A 21,885-nucleotide genomic window follows, 5' to 3' on the forward strand; every position below is an offset into this window, starting at 1 on the left:
CTGAATAAATGGTCATGCAGGATGTGTCATAGAAGAAAACAGATATTATTAAATAGAATTAAACCAGAATGGAATGTGCATCAGAGGCAACCCACAAAGGAGATGGAAATACAGAAAGAAACCCACACTTTTATGTAGCCAAGCAGATGAAATCCAATGCTTATATGTCCATAAGGTAAATGGTAATTAGCCCTCAAGGCACTTGGCACACGTTGTTCCTCCTACATTTACTTGGTAGTTGGGATGACTATCTGTGTTATGTTATGTTACTGCCCTTAACCAAAGAAGCCCATTTCTCCTATTTTTCATGGGGATGTTTTTCCAGAGGAAGTTAGACTCCTATTCACCACAGAAAATGGGAAGCAGAGGTGGTCTCTTCCTGGACAACTACATTTCAAAGTGGGGGTTCCTAGTCATTGAGCAAAGCATTCCTAGGCAGGAAACCTGGTAAAAGGCTCCAAAAAGGAGACAGAGAAAGAATTTATGGTAAATAGTTCTCTAAAGTAAATGGCCTAGAAATAAAAGGAAGGGTCTCTATTCCTTTCTTGCATCAGGGAGTTTTTTTGTTATTGTTTTTTGTTTTTTCTTATATTTTATTTACCTTCACAATATTCGGTTATATCAAGAGATTCCAAATTCAGTTATCCTACTGGAGAAATCACATTGAAGGGGGTCCATGAGAGGGAGAGAACTCAACTGGGGATGTAGCTCAGTGGTAAAGTGCCCCTGGGTTCAATTCCAATAAACTAAAGGGCAGGTTGTGGGGACTTGAGATTATAGAGAAGAATCTAGAAACTCAGCCAACAGTGAGAACAGGAGACACAGTTGTGTCCAGGTGCCTGTTCATTCCAAGGAAACCCCAGACGACTAAGTGAAGAAGCCACTGGGACCCTCCACTGGAGGGAGGAAACACTATGTGGAGCTCAGGTGTCTTGCTCTTCCCTACTCAAAGCCCTTTCCCACAGGATTCAGGAGCAAATAAAATGGTTACTGCTTTACACCACACCAATTTAAGCAATGGAAAACCAAAGCATATCTGGAAAAGTCCATGGAAAGTCAAAACTACTTTGGAAGAGATAATGTCTAACACTAAAAGTGAGAAGTGAATTTCACCTGCTGTCTTCCAGGAACTCATCTCTCTGAGTCACCCCCATCCAAAGGTCTAACTTCTACGCATTCTTAGGTTCCCAGTGAAAACTGACTTTGTAATTAATGCCTGTCTTCTCCAATATAAGGGAAAGCCAGATATTCCCACTGTTGGCCATTTTTGTGCCAAAAGTATAACTTGATGTATGAAGTAGAGTTAGAAAGGAAATTTTGATTTAATATCATGATATGTTTAACAACCTGATTAAGCGTAACTTTGAACAGTCTTGATTATTGAACTACCCCTTATCAAAGGTGTCTGGATCTTTAAATCCTTAGATCAGACCTCTTGTACTATGGAAGTAGACTTCCTGAACATTCCTGCTGTTGGTGGCTTTTATTCTGAACCACATGTTCTGCGATTTTTCACTTTATTCCTTAAACTTTATGGTTTCATGATTTGCATTGAAAGACTGCTTTCATGCCTCAGATTTATGGCCAAAAGTACCTCTTTGGATTTGAAGTTTGCTTCTTCTGGACCATGATTTGGACTTGACATTTAGTCATGCTTCCTTTGCCACTGCAGGGAGATAACCCATCTGTGTACTCTGGGCCTTCTTCTCTAAACTGTCTCTGCATGATTGGTCTTCCACCTACCTCTACTGTGTCCAACTCAGCCTCATGAAAGGGGACATGAGAGAGTAACTGGCAATAGCTCAACAACGTGGACATCTCAGAATGGCTAACATGATCTTGAACCTTGTATTAAGAAGTGACCTTAGACTTAGTCAATGTGATTTCATTCCCAAAGAACAAGGTCAAACCAAAGTGTTTTCAAAGTCATATTGTATGTCAAGTTTTGCTCAAGAATTTTAGAAATTATCTAATGTAATCTTAACAATTCTTTGATATGGGCACTCTTACCCTCAAATTACAGATGAGGAAACTGAGGCACAAGGAGCTTAAAAAATTTACCCACGGGGACATCCAATAAGTTGCACAGCCAAAATGTGAGATCCAGATATTACAAAGACTCCTTTAGGAAGCCCTTCAGAAAAAGAAAGTTTACAAACTACAAGAAAAGCACAGAAAAAAGGAAATTCTTATTTGTAGGAATCAGCTTAGAAAACAGAGGTATCTGGATATTATCACTTCAATGAAAAAGGACAGGTGTGATACCCTACTTGAAAAATCATATTTGAATAATTGTCTCATGGAGAAGTCTTTGAACTTGACCTACATCGGCTTCAATAAAAAGACTGCTTTCTTATAATGAATATATTTAAATTATGTTTGCTAGATGAAAGGCTGCATTGCAATTAAAGTAAAATCTGGGCTTGAAGAAGAATATATCTAATTACAATTCCTGCAAGCATATTATTTAGAAATAATCAAAAGAAAAGAGTTGAGAACATTTCAAATTAAATGACTAGGGTGGTATTTTATACAAGTTATTGAAGGTGCTCTTTTTCTTATTACATTCAAAATTTATAGGGAGCTCACCTTATTTAAGGAAGTTTTCTATTTTAAGAAATGGGCACTATCAAAAGTTGACATGGATGAACTCATTTTAGTATTTCTGTTGTTAAGTATTTTTTCACAACAGTCATTAAAGCAAAGAAGCAACACGACATGGAAATTTAAGAATCATTCAAAATACATTAAATACATTGCCTCATTCAAAATACATTAAATACATTGCCACCCTCTTAAAACTAAGAATAAATTCCTTTAAGTCAAATGATATCAAGTGACTGTTCAAAAACTACTTTCATGGAAAAAATGTTGTTATTTGTCTGGTCCTTAGGTAAGGTCGAAACTGGAAAGAGTGGGTTCCAGCCTGCCAAAAATCTCCACTTGGGTGTTAGCACACTTTCGTGAATCTCCCAGGGTCCCTTGCTCCAGGGTGGCCTTGGTGTCCTGAGTGTGTATGGCACTCCCAGTCTTGGCGTCTGCACTGTGGGTTCAGTCCTTTGGTTTCAAGGCCACTTCCAACAGCTATTCCTTTTCCTTTCCCACAGTGCATTTTGCTTGGCCCCTGGAGATGTTGTATGACCTAGGAAAAAATAAATAGCAGTAGAACTCAACTAGCATCAGCTAAACTGCTGAACAACTGCAGACATCATAAATTCTCTCCAGGGAATCAAATTACAGTGCCAGCCAAGAGCACAATGAGGCTCTCGTCCAGGGAAACATAGGTGGTAGTTTCATGGGACAGAGAAAAAGCTTTCCAACAAGGAAGAACCAGCCACATCAAGAGCTGGGAAAATTTTTCCTTAACAAAGGAAGGAGTAAGAACCTAAGACAGTAAGAAAGTCATGAGTCTGAAAAATCAAAGCCATATGGATTATCAGGTAGAACGCAGAAGGGGAGTCGACAATGGTATCAAAGAGGTGGCTAGATCTCAGAGCCATGGCAATGAGCTGCGTTAACTCTAAGAGCAATGGGGGGTCTTCTTTCTCTAAAACAATGTTTTTCTTTGAAATGCAATTCATAGGCCTGACATTCACCATTTTCAAAGGAACAACTCAATGGTTTTTAGTATATTCACCAAGTTCTGCAACCAACACCATCATTTAGAACATTCATTAGTCCAAAAATAGTTCCTCTTCTTCTAGTGTCCCAGGAGAGTCAATGGGTCAATGGATAGGACACTAACTGATGACCTGCCCTCTGGTTAATACAAGGATTATGGTTCAGAGTTTCCCTCTGAGCACTGCTTTCTGTATTCCACATGTTTTAATATGTTGTGGTTTCATTTTCATTCATCCCAAAGATTTCTGATTTTTTTTCTTAATCCTTTGTTTGTTAAGAGTGTGTCACTATTTCACTGAATTTACAAATATTTGTGAATTTTCCAAATTTTCTTCATTATTGAGTTCAAATTTCATTCCACTGTGGCCAGAGGACATGTTTTGTGTGTACTTAATACCATTACATTTTCAGACTTGTTTTATGGCATAGTATGTGGCTAATCAAGAGTCCTGAAAGACTTAGGTTAATTTCCAGAATTCTGAGAAGGTTGATCATGATTTCTTTTTCCTTTTCTTTTCCTTTTTTTTAAATTTATTTATTTTTTATTTATTTATTTGCCATATTCTCATTGCTTTCATGAAGGAGTGGATTTTTAGGAGTCCTTCTTCCTGTATTCCTGCTGATAATCACCACCGATATTTTAAAGCACAGAAGCATATGTTTTAAATGATAATTTCATTGCTACTTGAAATACAGGCAGTGAGGTCCAACAGGCTCTCCCAGTTACAAGGCTCACTTGAAAAATGGATTTCTCATGAATTTCAAGAAGTTACTTTTTAAAACTTATAGGGTTTGTACTTCTCTCAAAAAGTTTACAGATACAAGATAGTAAAATAAACAAGATGTTAATATTAAATTGTAATGCTTCTGTGCATAATTAATATTCTTTCTTTTTAGCCAATGTTAATGATCATGACAAAATAAAACCACCTCTCTATTAGCCTCGTAGAGCAGTACTCAATCTTGGCTACATTAGGAGGATAGAGAGACACCCCACACTTCCTACTTCTTGCATAATACTTAAAACAATTATCATCTGGGTTGATGTCCATCTTCTCACAAGTCCCATAAAAGCAGAGTAATGTCCACTTTGTTCACATGATACTGAACATCAGCCAGGATGCCTAACACAGAGTAACACCTCACTAGATATTTGCCAAGAGGACCAATGAATGGAATAAAGAATGAATGTCTAGATGAATTATCTTCTTGAATTAAAAATAAAGTTGGCTAAGAGGAGATAATGGTGACTGTCTGGTTGTAAAACATAAGAACTTTATGTATTCATTGTTAGTAATATGTTTCTTGCTTTCCTATCTGGCAAATAAAGTGAAAGTCTAAACATAATTACTAAACTTGCATGATGTTTAGCACTGTTATAAAAAAATTAAAGAACAGCTTTTACACAATTGAAAACTCAATATGAACCTCCAGTCTATTGTGGATTTTTGGAAAGCAGAAATAGCCTTGTGCAACATTAGAGGAAATAGTGTTTGAATGAAGGGATTCGTTAGTCTGGAATATTCTTTCTGGCCAGACAGCATCTGAAGTGTTGTTTGTAGATCTCTCCTAGACTAATTCACTACCCCATAGCTGTCTCCACATTCTATGAGGAAAATCAGTAGCATTACTTATGTATTTTGATCATAACATTAAAAAAATTGTGTGCTGGGGTGGAAAACCATGATGATAAAAGAGTCAGACAACTTGTTACATGAGGAAGGGTTTAATTAAATGAAATGTTTAGCTGGAGTAGAAATGTCTTCTGGGAAGAATTATTCACAAATACTTGACGGACTGTCATGTGAAAAGGATGATATGTGTCTCACGTGGCTCCAGGGAATAGAACTTGGACCACTGTGTGGAAATTACAGTGCAGCAGACTTTGACAGAGTGAAAAGAAAACTTTCCAACACTTTTAACTTCCTGAAATTGGAATCAGCTGCCATATCAAGATGATCTCTAAAAATAAGCAGAAATTTAATACTGTAGAGAAAATTCTGCTTTGGATGGGAGTCATTAGACTTGAAGATTTTAGTGTAACTTGGAATTTTAAAATTCTATAAATCATGAAACTCTTTTTCATGTATCACTTTGAAAATAAAATTGGATATTGATTTTTTCATATTGTATTTGTGAACATAAAATATATTCCTTATTATAAAAAGTTGTTTTAAAATTGCTCACATAAATTATTATGTATACTCATATAAACATAGTATACACTTAAAGGCATTTATTACAAATTTGATTCATTTCCTCACAAAGAAAAGGCAAATAGTATATCCATAACTGAAGAATTAAATTTATAAGGCTTGAACCCACTTTGTATGCAAAGCATTCTAATATTCTTATGCATATTTAAACTTTTAACAATGCAATAATGTTGATATAATAGACCAGAGTCTAAAAGCAACTTTTGCTGGATAATGGCTCACATAAAACCTCCCAGAGGTTCAGCCCCAGTTGAGCAGTTATTGATAATACATCAGAGCACTGAGGAAATGGACGGGGAGCAGGTCCACACTGAATGGTCTTGGTCTCCTGGGTGAAGCTCCTGCTACAATTGACAGGAGCTCCAGGACTCAAGCAGAGATGGACCCTCAACCCTAAGTGGGTCTTGCTGCAATAACCTGTGTTTGACATTTAAGTAAACTATGTTTTTTCCAAAGAGTATATAATATAGAATTACACTTAATACATGCATGAATAGTAAAACTAATTTTTGAAACATAATATAAGAAAAATTCAGAAAGTAGCAGAAGGGCCCCTTCCTGAGATACCAGCCAGTGGAGAAGCCCTTGTGAACACAAATGCCTACAAGCAAACCAGCAATTGACAAAAGATCTTATACCCGTGTGTGTCAGGCTTTGAGGGTCAAGTCTTTCAGCTTGTTCACCCCATGGCTAACTCCAGATGTCCCTAACAGGCAGGAAACACGGGCTCAAACATTGTGTACATAACTAAGGAATATCAGAGATCATGTTTACCTGATGAAAAGAAACAGAGCTTTGCTATTTTTCTTTCACACAGAAGAGCAACATCATAAGTTGAGCCCTGGATGGGAGGCCCAGCCAATGATCTTTCTCAATCACTACAATTGAGGACAGAATTCCTACCTGTGACAGAGAATTCTGGTGGAAAAATACAGAGTAGAGACTGGAGAGCACTGCTCTTAAACAAAGAAGACATGGAATAGTTTACAGTTCTTTAAAGAGGAAAAAATGTGTAGATAAAGAACAAGATCTGGGCCAAAAAAAAAAAAAATCCCAGGTAGCCAAGGTTAATAGAGTTGTTCAGAAGCCCGGTGGGCTGGTATTCAAAAATGAAAGGAAATAAAACAAAAGCCCTATCTCTGAGTGATTTATGATCTTGAGCTACGCAGCTAATATCTCAGAGTTGTGATTCCACCATTCATGAATGTGCATAATCAATGCTGATTACCCCATCAGATGGACAGTCATTCAAATACCCCATTATCCAACTGTGGGGAGATAGAAATTTGAGCAACGTGCTGATGGAGGTAAGACCTGCTAGAACCTTTTTATTACCTACCTTTTGAAAGCAATAATGTTTGTGCCTTTTGATGCAGAAATATAAATATATAAATATCTCTTATGGTAGTGAAAACACTGCACATCTGGCTCAATCTACCAACATATATGTGCATATATGCACATGTATATATGTACATATACACATGCATATGAACATGTATGTATAGAACATATATAAAAATGCTTGCTATTCCACATGTGTGCACACACATATATACATATTATATATATTATGCATTTCTAAGTCTGTCTCTGGTGTGTATATATATAAATCCTTTATAGAAATCCTTTATATGCTTAATTTTATATGTTAAAGTACATGTACTGGAGTTGTTAATATATACCATCAAATATATGAAGATTCTCATTTATATTATATAGATATGGTGGTATGTAAAGGAAAAATATGGCAGCGAATTATGCACTGTGCCATTTTTATTAATTAAAAGTAGCACATATGCATAGCCATGTACAGACTCACACTATACATACGTAACGTGGAGAGAGAACACTACTCATCAGAGTTAGTACTAGGGGAGCAGAAGGGCAGGGAAGAAGGGAAGACATCCACAGCCCATTCCCTACCCTCCTGTTTCTTTTGGCTCCTCCACCTCAGCAGGCTGGGAAGTCAGGTTTCCGTCTTCCAAGCCTGCCCTGCAGCTAGGTGTGTCCCTACAACCAGTTCCAGTCACTGAAGCGAAGGGAGAGTCAGCTACCATACCACTCAGAAAGTTTTGGCTTCCAGCTGAAAGAGACAGAGAGCTGGCCCTACTTTTACCACACCTTCCTGCCTTGGACTCCAATATGATCCCTGGGGCCTGTGGCAATCACACAGCAATCACGAGAGACTTGCTAGAGAATCGCTGTGACAGAGGCAGGATCAAACCTGGGCACCACTGACGGAAAGTTTCTGTGTAGATGAGAAAAATAAGCTGCTCTTCTCTATGATCAGCAGACGCCTTAGCCTGTTTTGCGCTGCTATGTATGACAGAATATCTAAGGTTGGGTAAAGGACAGAGATGTGTTCCTCTGCTCTGGAGGCTGGGAAGTCAAGATCCAGGTACCAGCCTCTGTGATGGGGCTTCTCACTGTGTCCTCTCAGAAGAGCAGGAATCCCACTCCTAGAGGCCACTTTTAATAGCAGCACTAACCTGTTTGGGAAAGTGGAATCACCTGGACCTAAGCACCTTCATTAAGTGCCACCAACCAACACCATCACATAATGGATTAAATGCCTCACAAGTGAAACACTGAAGGAGACACAAACCGTAGCTGTACAGTTCTGTGACCCTCATTCCAAAGCATGTGGAACTGATACAAAGGAGACATTTTTCTTCATTCCTTAAGTTGCTATAGAAATCCTGCACTGTTGTTATAATTTTTAATGACTTTTAAAAGTAGAACAATTAAAGATGAGATCGGAAGTGATCAGAGCACAGAAGGAAAATCTTTAAGAAAGATACTTTAACCCTTTCCACTGTATTCTAATCATTATTTCCAAATCCATGGATGCTCTTACTAGTTTGTGTGTGATCTGTTAAGTAGCCATGAGAAGCGTATCAGTGCTGCCTTTATTCCATAATCAAGCACTAAATCCTTTTCTAAATCACTGAAAGTGACACCAAGGTTAGTCTTAATAAAAATAGGTGTTTATTAAGTGTCCTGGGTATGTAAAGATGCTCTTCGGTAATCATGAGCCTTTCAACAACACAGGAAATCTTTTCAAAATATAAATATAAAAGTGATTCAAGAAACCCTAGCTACACAGAATAAGGACATTTTTTTCTCTCATTCCAATGGAGCATAACTCAATAGATTTTTATGATTCAAATTTGAAACAAGACAATCAAATACTTGCTTAATACAACACTTGTTCAAATGCATAGGTAATTAAGCATTGATGATAATATATTTTTAGGTCTAGATAAGAATGGTAAATAGGGTTTGCAAGAAAATGTAGTGTTATAAAGAATGAATGGACAGGGTGGGGTCAGGGAGGGAGGAAGCCATGGACTATATTGAAAAATGCAGAAAGCAGCTCCCTAGCAACTAACACCAGAGAATCAGAAATGTAGTACCAAATGTTTGATGCTGTTTGCTAAGCTGCTCAAGGTATGTGGCAAAACACAAAATAAGTAGCGCATGCATCAAGCCTGTTTTATTAGCAGCTGTAATTATTACTAATGAGAACTGTATAACCTGCCGTCCTTCTATTTTTCTCTCTTGTACTTTATAATATTTATATTATTTTAGAATTGGGATTATCATCCCTCCTCCTCTATAGGATTTTTCAATTCCATTTTTATTTTAATGATACTTTTAACATTAATTTTACTATAAATTACTTAACAGCACTGTCTGGAAAAATGTTGAAGACTGGAAAAAAACAAAAACTGCTACTAACGTCCCTCCAGAGGAATGCTGAAGTTACCCGAAGGCCTTAACATTCTCATAGCTGAACTAAACTTTAGAGAGGTGTATAGACTGCAGAACACTGACCTCTCAGAGCATTTGCTTTTGAAACTTTCAATTGTAAATTCTTTCTCTATCCCTTTGAGATGAAAGTCTTCCCCCAGACTCTTAACAGTTACAATCCAAGAATGACTTTCACAGGGAGCAGAGAGCCAGACTTTTGAAATTCAGTCACTGAGAGTGCCATTGTCTCAGCCTCCATGGGAGATGAGAAGCCCAGATCTGTGATAAGCACCAATTGGCAAATGAGAGGCTCTAAAAATAGTGACCAGACTCTCTTCCAGGGTCTTCTCTATTTTCCACTAGCTCACAGAGCTCTATGGAACTCTCCGGTCTTTGCCTCAGGAGGGTTGAGTCCAGTCTGTCTACAATGATCCTGAATAAACTCATCCTTCTCTGTTTAACTTGCCAGATGCAATTTCCCTTTGACCATGGTATGTTTTGGACTGCTTATTGCTGTCCTTGACTTAGTGATAAGAATATTCCCTAGGTTTCCTGACACGAGTGTGAATTCTCATCTTCAGTGAGCTGTCTTCTCCCACCCGACGTGTGTGCGCGCACACGCCTCATTAGAAATTTGTGTCTTATTTTTGTGAAATTCAATTTCTCCCTTTGAAAATAATGCTTCATCCTACTCTGCCCTCCCAGATGGTCTGAATTATGGTCTATATGTAGCTTTTTCCAGGTCTTAGGTGTCCTCTAAGACCTATGTTGAGGCAGGAATGTTCAGAGGTACAGTTATTGGACGGTGAGATTAATCAGTCCATCCTAGTTTGCTCTCTCCCTCTCTCTCCCTCTCCCTCTCCTTCCTTGCTGCCATGAGGGGAGAAGCTCCCTTCTCTTGCTCTATCCCCCCATGACGTGCTGCCTTTATTGTCCCTTTATTGCACTTTGTAAACGTAAAATTGTATGGACTGTGCTCCTACAGATCAAGCTAACTTTATAATTGGGTCTTAATAAAGACACAAAGCCAGCATTTGTAGAACTCCTTTCCAGATGCTCTGAAAACACCTTGCCAGAAGCCCATCACATCCCAGATGTTATTTTTTTTATTGGTTTTCTCATGACTATTTACTTCTAATCACTATCGAGAGATGCTAGATAATGTACTTTAATTCCTTTTATCCACTCCTTAAACCATGTACTAAAATCAGTAGACCTCCTTGACTTCGCATCTTTGGTGGTGAAAGAAGACAGCAAAGATTCAGTCCTGGAGCCAATTTTATATTTAGAATGACAGTTAACTACAAAATATTTAGAACAGAATAAATCAAATAAAATAATTCCATTCTCAGATTTTAGCTGTGTCATCAGTTGCAAACATAAATTCAAATATGCTTTTCTTCCCTGCATTAGATGTTTTTAATTTATAAAACTGAGTCAAACATTAGCTCAAAAAGGTACTTTTGGGCTGGGGAGATAGCTCAGTGGGTAGAGCACTTGCCTTGCAAGTACAAGGCCCTGGGTTTGATCCCCAGCACCGAAAAAAAAAAAAAAAAGGTATTTCTTAATGTTTGGTCCTGTGAAAAATCTCCTGAATAACTTGTTAAAAATAGAGGTCAGATTGATTAGATCTAAATCCCTGGCAAATCATCTGAGAATCTGCACGTTTTACATGCACCCAGGAGGATGCCCAGGATCATTGATATTTGAGAAGCTTGGCCTTAAGTTACTGCACACTCTGATAAAAGACCTGGTTTTATTTCCGACCTGAGTATAAGTATTTAAGTCAGATATGATAGCTTGTGTTGAAGAATAAATGTACTACAGAAGAGTTATTTTTCTTCAATACCAAAATTAAAATTCTGAAGTTGTTCTTTATTTGAATACATTAAAAAATATAAATGAAAAAGAAAAACTCAAACAGAATAGAAAGCAAACAAAACCAACAAAAACAAATGTAAGTATGTTAACAACTGACCAACATAGCATCTCAAATTTGTGAACAAAGAATGACATTTGAAATGCTATCAACATCACAAAATGCATTAGGAAAAAATGAAATCACTATTTCTACCACAAGCCTTTTATAAAAATAACTTCCAGATTGATTGAAAAATTTAAAGGTTAAATCAAAACCATAGAAGTATTAGATATAGGTGCAAACAAATATTTAAATAATCATACAATGGGAAAACTTAACCAAGGGAAGACATCACAAAGAAAATTTTCACCATGCATAAAAATTCCCTATGATGGTATACAACATCAGTTGAATAAATAAATAAGAAAAATAGCGATCAAACTATAAATGTAGGGGAAATGAAAAGCTAGGAATAATAGGCTTTTGTGATCCATTGTAAGCTTCCTTGTTTGTCACCACCATGTTTAAAGTGTTCAGATTTTGCTAGTGACAAGACCAGGAAGAACAACTGGGGCAACAGACCTCTCATGTCTCCAAAGGGACAATCCCAGGCCCATAGTTTTCTCTCACAGTCAAGTGCATCCAATAGAAAAGGTGAGACAACTTGGAAACATTAAGCACCTATGTTAATTTCTGCATTATTTAACAAAGACTTGAAGAAAGTTTAAGAAACTCCAGATTATAGAGCTGAGCCTGAACCTTTTCTTTTCAACCTCAAATACTTTCTCAGCAAGATCTCTGGAAACAGTCCTCAGCATAGTTTGGTGCAAATGTATTTAATGCTTACTCCATTTGTGTGTTACTAATCATCATGAGGATGAGATTTAAATACCAGCTGTAGCCAGATTGGAGGCTTCACGATTTAATCCTATGGAACCTTCTTCCCACTTAATTGAAATCCTATTATGTCCTTCACTTATCTTCAACCTTAATTGGTTCTTAATCTTTATCTCTCTTCTGTCAGCCAATTATTCTTTCTCCTTATCTTGCTGAGCAGGATAACTTTAGCACAATTCTCAAACTCTCCAAAAATTTATGTCCATGAGATCTCCGCCAAACTGTTTACAATGCATTTCGAAGTTCAATTGTAATTTACAATACTGAAGTGGATGTATTCTCTCATAATATGCATTGTAGTTTATTTTGTCTCATCCTGTCAAGAAAGTGTTAATATCACTGATTTAAAAAGAATCCTTACTAATAGAAAATGCAAGCAATACCACATAAAACTGAGTTCAAAAGAATAATTACAAAGGAAGAGTAATACAGTCTAATGAAGATAAAGTATTTCATCTCATTACTTATCAAGGAAATAAAAATAAAAAGAACTGTGAAAAACTATTTTCACCATCAAATTAGCAATGATTTACACAGTGTTCTTAATTTTTATTAGCCAACAAAAATCTTCTACAAAAGAATCCATGTGACTGCCATAAATAAAACAATGAATCAAACTGCCGTGGTGGATAGGAAAACTGTAAATCCGAGTCTGGCTCCCTCTCCTCGGGGTTCTGAGGACCCCCAGTCACCTCAGGAGCCTTTCAGGGCAGCTCTTCCCAGAGACTACACATGAAAGTCCTCTATTAAAGGGTCCATGAAACTCCGTCTTCACAAGAGTCTGAGGAACGGGCATTCCTGCACATGTTGCTGATACGTAGATGCTACCATTTTTCTGGCAGACATTGGAAACCACATCCTAAAGTCTGTGGCCATTAATCTTGTGTTTCCCCCAAATTCATATGCCAGAGCTCTGAATCTTGACGGATTTGGTGGAGGCGACTTTAGGAGGTGATTGAATTTTGATGGGGTCTTGCAGGTGGGGGGCTCCTGATAGGATTAGTGTCCTTGAGGGAAGAGGAAGAGAGACCCAAGGTACACTTCTGCCCTCTCTTTCTCCTGACCATGTGAAAACACAGTGAGAAGGCAGCAAACTCTCTGCATGATACAGTTTCCTAGTGCATTCTTACTTAAACAGAGAAAAAAAGAGCATGAATATCTACTCAATGAATGAATGGAGAAAGGATGCAACAGAATACAATTATTTTTAAAAATTATTTTCCATGTTGGCCAAATAACACAAGCCTACAATTGTTTTATTGGGGCATTATTATTTACATAATAGTGGGAATCACTAGGCCATATCTGCGCATGCACAAGATATACTTTGAACAATTTCATTCCTGCTTATTCAACTGGAGAACCAAATTTACCAAATTATGCTACATTCATGTACAAATATATCACAAAGAATATGAATTTTATTTATAATGCACTAATTTTTTAAAAACTTGAAGTTTTAAGACAAATAATTTCTGGTGGCCTAATGTAAAACACAGTGCCTACAGTGAATCATGTGAGGCCTGAAAGAAAAAAGAGAATCTACCATAAAGCCCTGCCACAGAAATCAGAAAGTGCTTTGAAATCTTTCTGTGCAAAGGATCTCTGATATTTCCCCAGATTTGTGTGATCTTAAACAACTGCTTGATTTTATAAGCAATAATTGTGAAATTATCAAACCATTATTTTTTCTTTTTTTAATTTTTAATTATTTTTATTAAAAATCATAAATTTACATAGGGCAATGTTGTTTGATTCATTCTGTTTTTTTTTCTTCTCCCCCACCCCTCCACCCATCCCACCCCTCTTTTCCCTCTATACAGTCCTTCCTTCCTCCATTCTTACCACCCTCCTTATCCCTAACCCTAAACCTAACCCTAACCCTAACACTAATGCTAACCCTTCCTACCCCCAATTATATGTCCTCATCACCTTATTAGCGAGATCATTCATCCTTTAGTTTTTTGAGATTGGCTTATCTCACTTAGCATGATATTCTCCAATTTCATCCATTTGCCTGCGAATGTCATAATTTTATCATTCTTTGGGGCAGAGTAATATTCCATTGTATATATATATGCCACAGTTTCTTTATCCACTCATCAATTGAAGGGCATCTAGGTTGGTTCCACAATCTGGCTATGGTGAATTCAGCAGCTATGAACATTGATGTGGCTGTATCTCTGTAGTATGCTGATTTTAAGTCCTTTGGGTATAGGCCAAGGAGTGGGAGAGCTGGGTCAAATGGTGGGTACATTCCAAGCTTTCCGAGTAATCTCCATAGTGCTTTCCAGAGTGGCTGCACTAATTTGCAACCCCACCAGCAATGTATGAGTGTACCTTTTTCCCCACATCCTCGCCAACACCTTTTGTTGCTTGTGTTCTTGATAATCGCCATTCTAATTGGGGTGAGATGGAATCTTAGGGTAGTTTTCATTTGCATTTCTCTTATTACTAGAGATGTTGAACATTTTTTCTTATCTCTGTTGATTGCTTGTAGATCTTCTTCTGTGAAGTGTTTGTTCATTTCCTTAGCCCATTTGTTGATTGGATTATTTGTATTCTTGGTGTAGAGTTTTTTGAGTTCTTTATAGATTCTGGAAAATAGCGCTCTATCTGAAGTATGTGTGGCAAAGATTTTCTCCCATTCTGTAGGCTCTCTCTTCACATTACTGATAGTTTCCTTTGCTGAGAGAAAGCTTTTTAGTTTGAATCAATCCCAGTTATTGATTCTTGCTTTTATTTCTTGGGCTATGGGAGTCCTGTTAAGGAAGTCTGATCCTAAGCCAACAAGTTGAAGGTTTGGACCTAATTTTTCTTCTATAAGATGCAGGGTCTCTGGTCTGATTCCAAGATCCTTGATCCATTGTGAGTTGAGTTTTGTGCAGAGTGAGAGATAGGGGTTTAACTTCATTCTGTTGCATATGGATTTCCAGTTTTCCCAGCACCATTTGTTGAAGAGGCTATCTTTTCTCCCTTGCATATTTTTGGCCCCTTTGTCTAGTATGAGAAAATTGTATTTATTTGGGTTTGTGTCCGTGTCCTCTATTCTGTACCATTGATCTTCCTTTCTATTTTGGTACCAATACCGTGCTGTTTTTGTTACTATTGCTTTGTAGTAGAGTTGAAGATCTGGTATTGTGATACCCCCTGCTTCACTCTTCCTGCTAAGGATTGCTTTAGCTATTCTGGGTTTCTTATTCTTCCAGATGAATTTCATAATTGCTTGCTCTATTTCTGTAAAGTACATCATTGGGATTTTAATTGGAATTGCATTGAAAATGAAACTATTTGTTCCAACTTTCACTCACAGATCTGAAGGAAAGAAGGAGGAGGTCAAGAAGGAAGGAGGGAGAAAGGAGAAGAGGGAGAAGGAAAGAGTGGGGATGGAGGGAGGGAGGAAGGAAAGGAGGATAACAGAAGAAAAAGGAGGGATGTTATAGAATAATACCAAATTAGTATGATTAATTCATCCTCTCTGTGTGAAGCATTTGCACCATCTGAAATATTTATTCCAGTTGGTTCCAGTAAATTACATTTGGGAGAAGTTCAAATTCCCCCCTCTAAGGTAGCACACAATGTGCCTTAAATCTTTTCTGAAATGGGAATGTTATCAATAATAAACAAGTAATCAAATATACAAGCATATTTTCACCACACATTGACAGTAGTGTCCACTTCTCATCATTTGTCCATTTGGCACTTCTGAAATCTGGGATATTTTCTGTGAAAGTATCATCTATTTCAAAGCTGACTATGAAAATTCACAATTTGACAGGCTGTAAAAACGGGATGTAATTCAAGGTTATCACAACGATCCTCACAACTACAAAAATATAGCACTGCCTTGGCTCTCATCTCCCTGTTTAAAAAAAAGACAAAAAACTATGTGTCTTTTGAGATTAATGAAGATAGAGAATCCAGTCTGATTTATAAGAATTTTTTTTAAATAATGAATAAAATACACTAAAAGTGGAAAATTTGGACTTAAACAAATAGGTTTGAAAATATCATTTAAATGTATAAATAATTGTGCATTATGATTTTCTTACATAAAAACTATAACTACAACTGATGATAACATACTGAATGAGTTCTGGAAATGTGGATATGAAGTTCAGAAGCATGAAAATGGTTAAACTTAGAGGTAATTGGAGAAGGAAGAACTTACTTCAGATATAATAAATGAGAAGTAAGTGAAAACCCTGAATCCATTGGTTATATTTGTTTCATATATCAAATTCTATAAGGTGCAACTCTGTTGACTATTCTCTCAGTCTGCTTTTAAAGACTGTCATATCCATCAATTTGAAACATTTTTCCAATAAATTGGTTTTCCTATAAGCCATTATCTCCCCACAGATAAAACAAGTCATCTCAATAAAAAGCAGACAACAAAAAATAATGTTGATGTCACCAACACAGAGAAGTATCAAAATTTAAGGAAAACCACATTTTTTTAAAGCTAAAGTCTTGATCACCACTGAGGTTCTCTTCTCATAAAATGTCTCTTCTACTTCACATGTTTACATCGCGCTGATTAATTAACACAGATGACAGGCTTATGCATTCCACTCTCAGTACTCTCAGCTAGCTACTCGATCAATGCCATTCGTCAAAAAGCCAGTGAACGAAAGAGCAACAGTATACATAGCTTTTGGAGAAAATCACCTTATTTCTCATTTGGAGGCCATTGTGTCTTGGTTGCTGTATTTTATTATGTAAATATGACTGAAAATAAAGAACATAATCCTGTAAAATTAAGAAATTGGATTAGCATTCCTTCATGTAGGTTCCAGTGATGAACAAGCTTGAGGTTCTTTGTATTTAAACTAAAGCTTCTAGATTGTTCAACCCTAAATCCCACTGTCGTATCCCAAAGCGACTTCCTTCACCAACAGCAGGCATTTGTCTTGCAAAGTCCTGAAGAGCTTTGCACTGGAATCAAAGAGTCCTCCTGCAGACCCAGCATTACCAAGGGCTTCCTCGTGCATTACTGGTATCCTTCTTTCTCTTCCCGGTACCATCTTTCCTTGTGCACATACTGAACCTTGACAAAGATCAAATGCAATCACCAGTTCAACAGAGCTCCATTTACTACCTAGTCTCCATAACTCCTCATCATATCACTTCTCAACAGCCCCACATTCTTGAACTGCCAATGTACATGCACTTAGATATTTCAAATAAAGTACCAAGAACTATCTGAGCTTAGATGAGTTGGCAAATTCAAGACAATTATTTCTTGAAAAGTAACCAGTTGGAGTTGAAGTCTAACCAACCTCAACTCTGAAGTAAGAGGTTCACCTTGCCTCTCCCACTTTGGGTTACAGTCAAATTGAAGCACCCATCAAGTAGGTTGGAGCAGAATGTGTATACACCAAATGTGTGGCAGCTTAACCCAAACAGGTCAGCCTGGCCCTGGGCTTCATTTTTGTCTCCAGTAACGTGAGCTTCAATATTCTGCTGTTACCTGGGAAGGAAAGTCCAAACATATCTCAAACCTACTAAATCTTCACAAACTTGACTTACATTCTCATTGCACTTATTTCCTACCCTGTAGAATACAGATATTGAGGGTTTCAACATAGGTGCCACTTCTTGTCTGTGCAATCTGGTTAACTGAACATTGTGCCATTGATATCAAGAAATCATAAGATGCTCTGCAGAGTATTCAGATGGTCCAGGTACCCTGGGGAGAGATGGAAGGAGCTAACACGGGCCTGCTCTCACAATTAGACCCTGAAAATTTTCTTTCTCTGCTCTGTCATCTCTCTGGTTACACAATTAGCATTTCAATAAGTGTTATCAGGAAAGTCCTCTGGATCTTACATTTTGCCTTTGATTGTTACCAATCACCCAACCTGGCATATTTCTACAACAAAAAGTCAGGGGTACTCAGAGTCTGTCTCCTGATTCCATAATCCTTAAGGTGCCATTTTCTCTCACATTTTTCCAGTGCTAGCACTATTGTGGCAGCCACCATGCCCACCCTCTCTCTGTTTCTCCATCAGATTCACCACTGGGGTAATCTTTCCAACAACTTTTGCTGTTACAGCAAGCTGTGGGCTATCACTATTTCTTCCAGCACCAATGTTGTACTAGAAAGTAATCTTTGCCAGTCTCCTGTTTTTGATTCTGTCACTTAGGACCACTTCCAATATCAACCATCTTAGAATTAGCTCCTTGGAAATAAACACTGAGATGGAGAATTCCATGGAGAAGGTTTTCCAGAGGAAGGTGTGTGCTTTTTGGGATATGTCAGTGAGGGAGTGAGAGCAGGAGTACTGGGAAGCCAAAAAAGCTACCTTGAACTGTGATCACAACCCAGGCTTGATAGGACTCTGTAGAAGGCTCAGGGGTTGGATTAGTACTCCAGAGTTTTCACAAATTAGGCAAAGGGCCGGGCTTTTCTCTCCACTACATGCACCTTCATGACTACAAGTTACCCCTGGGGGAGATGTGTTGAGGGAGGCAGTGATCAAGGACCAAGGACCAAGGGTACTGCCTAAGGAGGGGTTCAGGGCTGATGGGCTCTTAGCAGATGAGGATGAGTTCATCTGCCCTGGAGTTATGGTCTGGAAAGAGCCTCAGTTTCCACAACCTTTTAGCAAAGTCTATGGACAAACAGGTTACTGAGCAAGACTTTGAGACTCTGCTGCTGAAATAGGCTGGCAAGCCTTGCAGGTGGCAGGGGAACATGGATTCATGGAAACTCCCAAAGGTCTTGAAATTAAGAATTCTATATAGTCACAAACCAGGGGTCCCTTTGTCTTTGGATGAGTGACAAGAGTTACTGGAACAAGCATTTGTGTACGTGGGACATTGCCAAGATTCTGAAGTCAAATTTCTCATCATACATCAACAGAAAGGAAAACAGGCTCTTTTGTATATATTGAGATTTTGAGAAACTCTTTTGTGAACTGCAAAATGCAGCCCTGTGTGAGACCCAGGGGGTCTGGAAGTTGCTACTGGCTTGATTTAGAGAGAAACACTGCAGAGGCAACTTTGACTCCACAGGAGACCAGAGGGACGTGCTGACTTTTCACTGTTAGTGAAACTAATTTGGTAGGATGAATAGAAGGAGGTCACATTGACTGTCTCAGAGAAGAAAGCCAAAGAGAGGAGTGGATCCAGAGGCTTCTGTTGGGACTTGGAAGCTAGAATGATGCTGTGTTTCAAACCACTTTCCCCAGCTTCCTGGAGAAAGGGGTAAGCAGGACATGTCCCAAGGGGAGCTCAGGAGGGAACCTCATCCTTAAACTGCTTTCAACGTGAGCACCCTATCATCTAAAGGATATGTGCAACCTTCTGGGTGCCAGGATCCAGAACGTATATCATAAATGCCCACAGGTGCCATGGGAAAGACCACACATGGACGTCCACCAGGTGTGGCCAGGAAAGGGGGAAATCCTGACCGGATGGTTCCTTAGTCTTAGTCTGGACCCGGGAACATAAAGGTGGTGTGGGAGACACAACCTCATACTTTGCAGTGGACCAAGTCACTGAAAAGAGGAGCAAGAGGAACAGAGAGACCAGCTGAGGATGCCACTTTCATGTTCTGCAAGCTTTCGGGACATGGGTGAACTCTGGTTCTGAAGGTGCATTAAGGGTCAAGAACCCAGACTGAAAAGTGCCACCTGCTTCCTTAGTTTTTTCTGATGTCAGAGGGTTTGACTAGCAATGTCTAATCATTCCACAATTCTCCAAGACACACAGAACACGACAGGTAGCCCCTGCCTGACAAACCATGGCCCGGATGTGCTCTCAGGGGAATGTACCCCCTCCTATCTGAGTCAGGGCATGGGGACATGAATTCTGGGGCAATCCCATGCCTCATCACACTGGAGCTGAGAGTGTCCAGTGGTCTACCACACCATCCACAGAGGGAATTTATGTATTATTGTGTCTTCCTCGTGTCTCTATTACTCTTCAATTTTTTAATCTCTTCTCTTTTACTTGAATTTTACTTGACTAACATTAGAATCTCTCTCTCTCACCTCCCTGCCTGTGGGCCCTTAATTTATATCACATTCTATAGAAATTTCCCTCGAGTTTCTTCAAATTCACAAATTGCATTTCCAACTCTACTCAGAATGCATCCTGCCTATTGAAAGATTTATTTGTACATAAAGAACATTTTTCTAGGGCCTCCATTTGGTTGCTCTGACTTCTACCTGTCATCTCTTCACATGGGTCCTCCTGTCTTCAGGCTCCTCGCTGTCCGTCAAGGCATGCTTAGATGACTCGATGGAATTCAGCTTGTCTTCTGAAGACAGATGACATCTGGGTGGCTCTTGCTCTCTCATGGCAGTTTTCTTCAGGTACCAGCACTCACTTCCTAAATGGGTGGGATTTTTAAAATTAGTCCTTCCCCGCCCCCGTTCTGTCGCCTTTAACTCTACTACTCTGCCCTCCCCTCAAAACCCAATAGCCCCAAGCCAGAAACAGCTGTTAGATGCCCGCAGCGTGGGGATCCCGTTCAGGGGCGGGAGTTGGATGTTACAGATGACTTTGCTGAGCCAGTGTGGCTTGACTCACATCCTGGCCTGAAGTGCCACCTCTTCTCCCGGCTAAGTGTCGCAGGTCATTAGTTATGGATCAGCCACAGTCCTCGTCAGAGATCTAGCTTTTTCAGCTCCTGTCCCAGACCCTGTCCAATAGCAGTCTTGGGCTTCATCCCCAACCTACTCTGGATATTTTTAGAAACCACGGTCCTGTAGGAACTCTTTTACTCTCATGCATTAAAAAAAAAGAAGAAAAAGAAAAATTGTATACGGCAGTTATCAAAACTAAAACTGTAGGCCCTCTCCACTCCAGCTCTGAAAAAGGGCAGAGGTTTCCATGATCCTGTCAGCTCTTGGTGCTCACAAGGAAGCCAAAAACCTGTGGAACCGGGTAGTGGGGAAGGTCGGAAATCCATCCAGAACCGTGTTTAGGTTTTTAATCTAATAGGAATTATATTAATGCCAATTGAAAATCCAAAAGAAAAACAATTCCTAGTATAGGTTGAGACTTAAGTCTGGTCTTGTTCTTTCTTAGTGACAATTTATCTCACCAGAAAGAAATGTGGTGAGCAAATCATTTCAGGAACTGTGTAAGCAGGTAATTTGCCATCTAATAGAGTTCTCACACCACGCAGTGGTATTGGTTTTATTGAAGTCATCTTTCAGTCTAGAAAACTGAGTGTAAGTAAGGTCACAGTTTGAAAGATAAAGTCATACAGTTAGAAAAAAGGAAACTAGGACTTTACATTTGGGTCTGATTCCAAAGTTCTTTCACAAGGGTTCCTTGAAATAATATTCCCTTATAGTCTTGTATATGGGCAATGATTTGGCAGGATATAATTAGGGTTTTTTCTCATATTCTTTCCTTGAGTGTTCTAGTTGTTAGTCTTTGTTTTCTCCATTCTACGTAAAAGTCATCAAGAGATGTTCGAAATGTAACTGATTTTCCTTCCCTTGAGCATTTTGTCTGGGTGATGAAGGGATTTTCCCCTTTCTTTAAGGATCTATAGCTTCACTAGAACATGTA

Source organism: Sciurus vulgaris, assembly GCF_902686455.1.
Source record: "Sciurus vulgaris genome assembly, chromosome: 13".
Classification (NCBI taxonomy): Eukaryota; Metazoa; Chordata; class Mammalia; order Rodentia; family Sciuridae; genus Sciurus; species Sciurus vulgaris.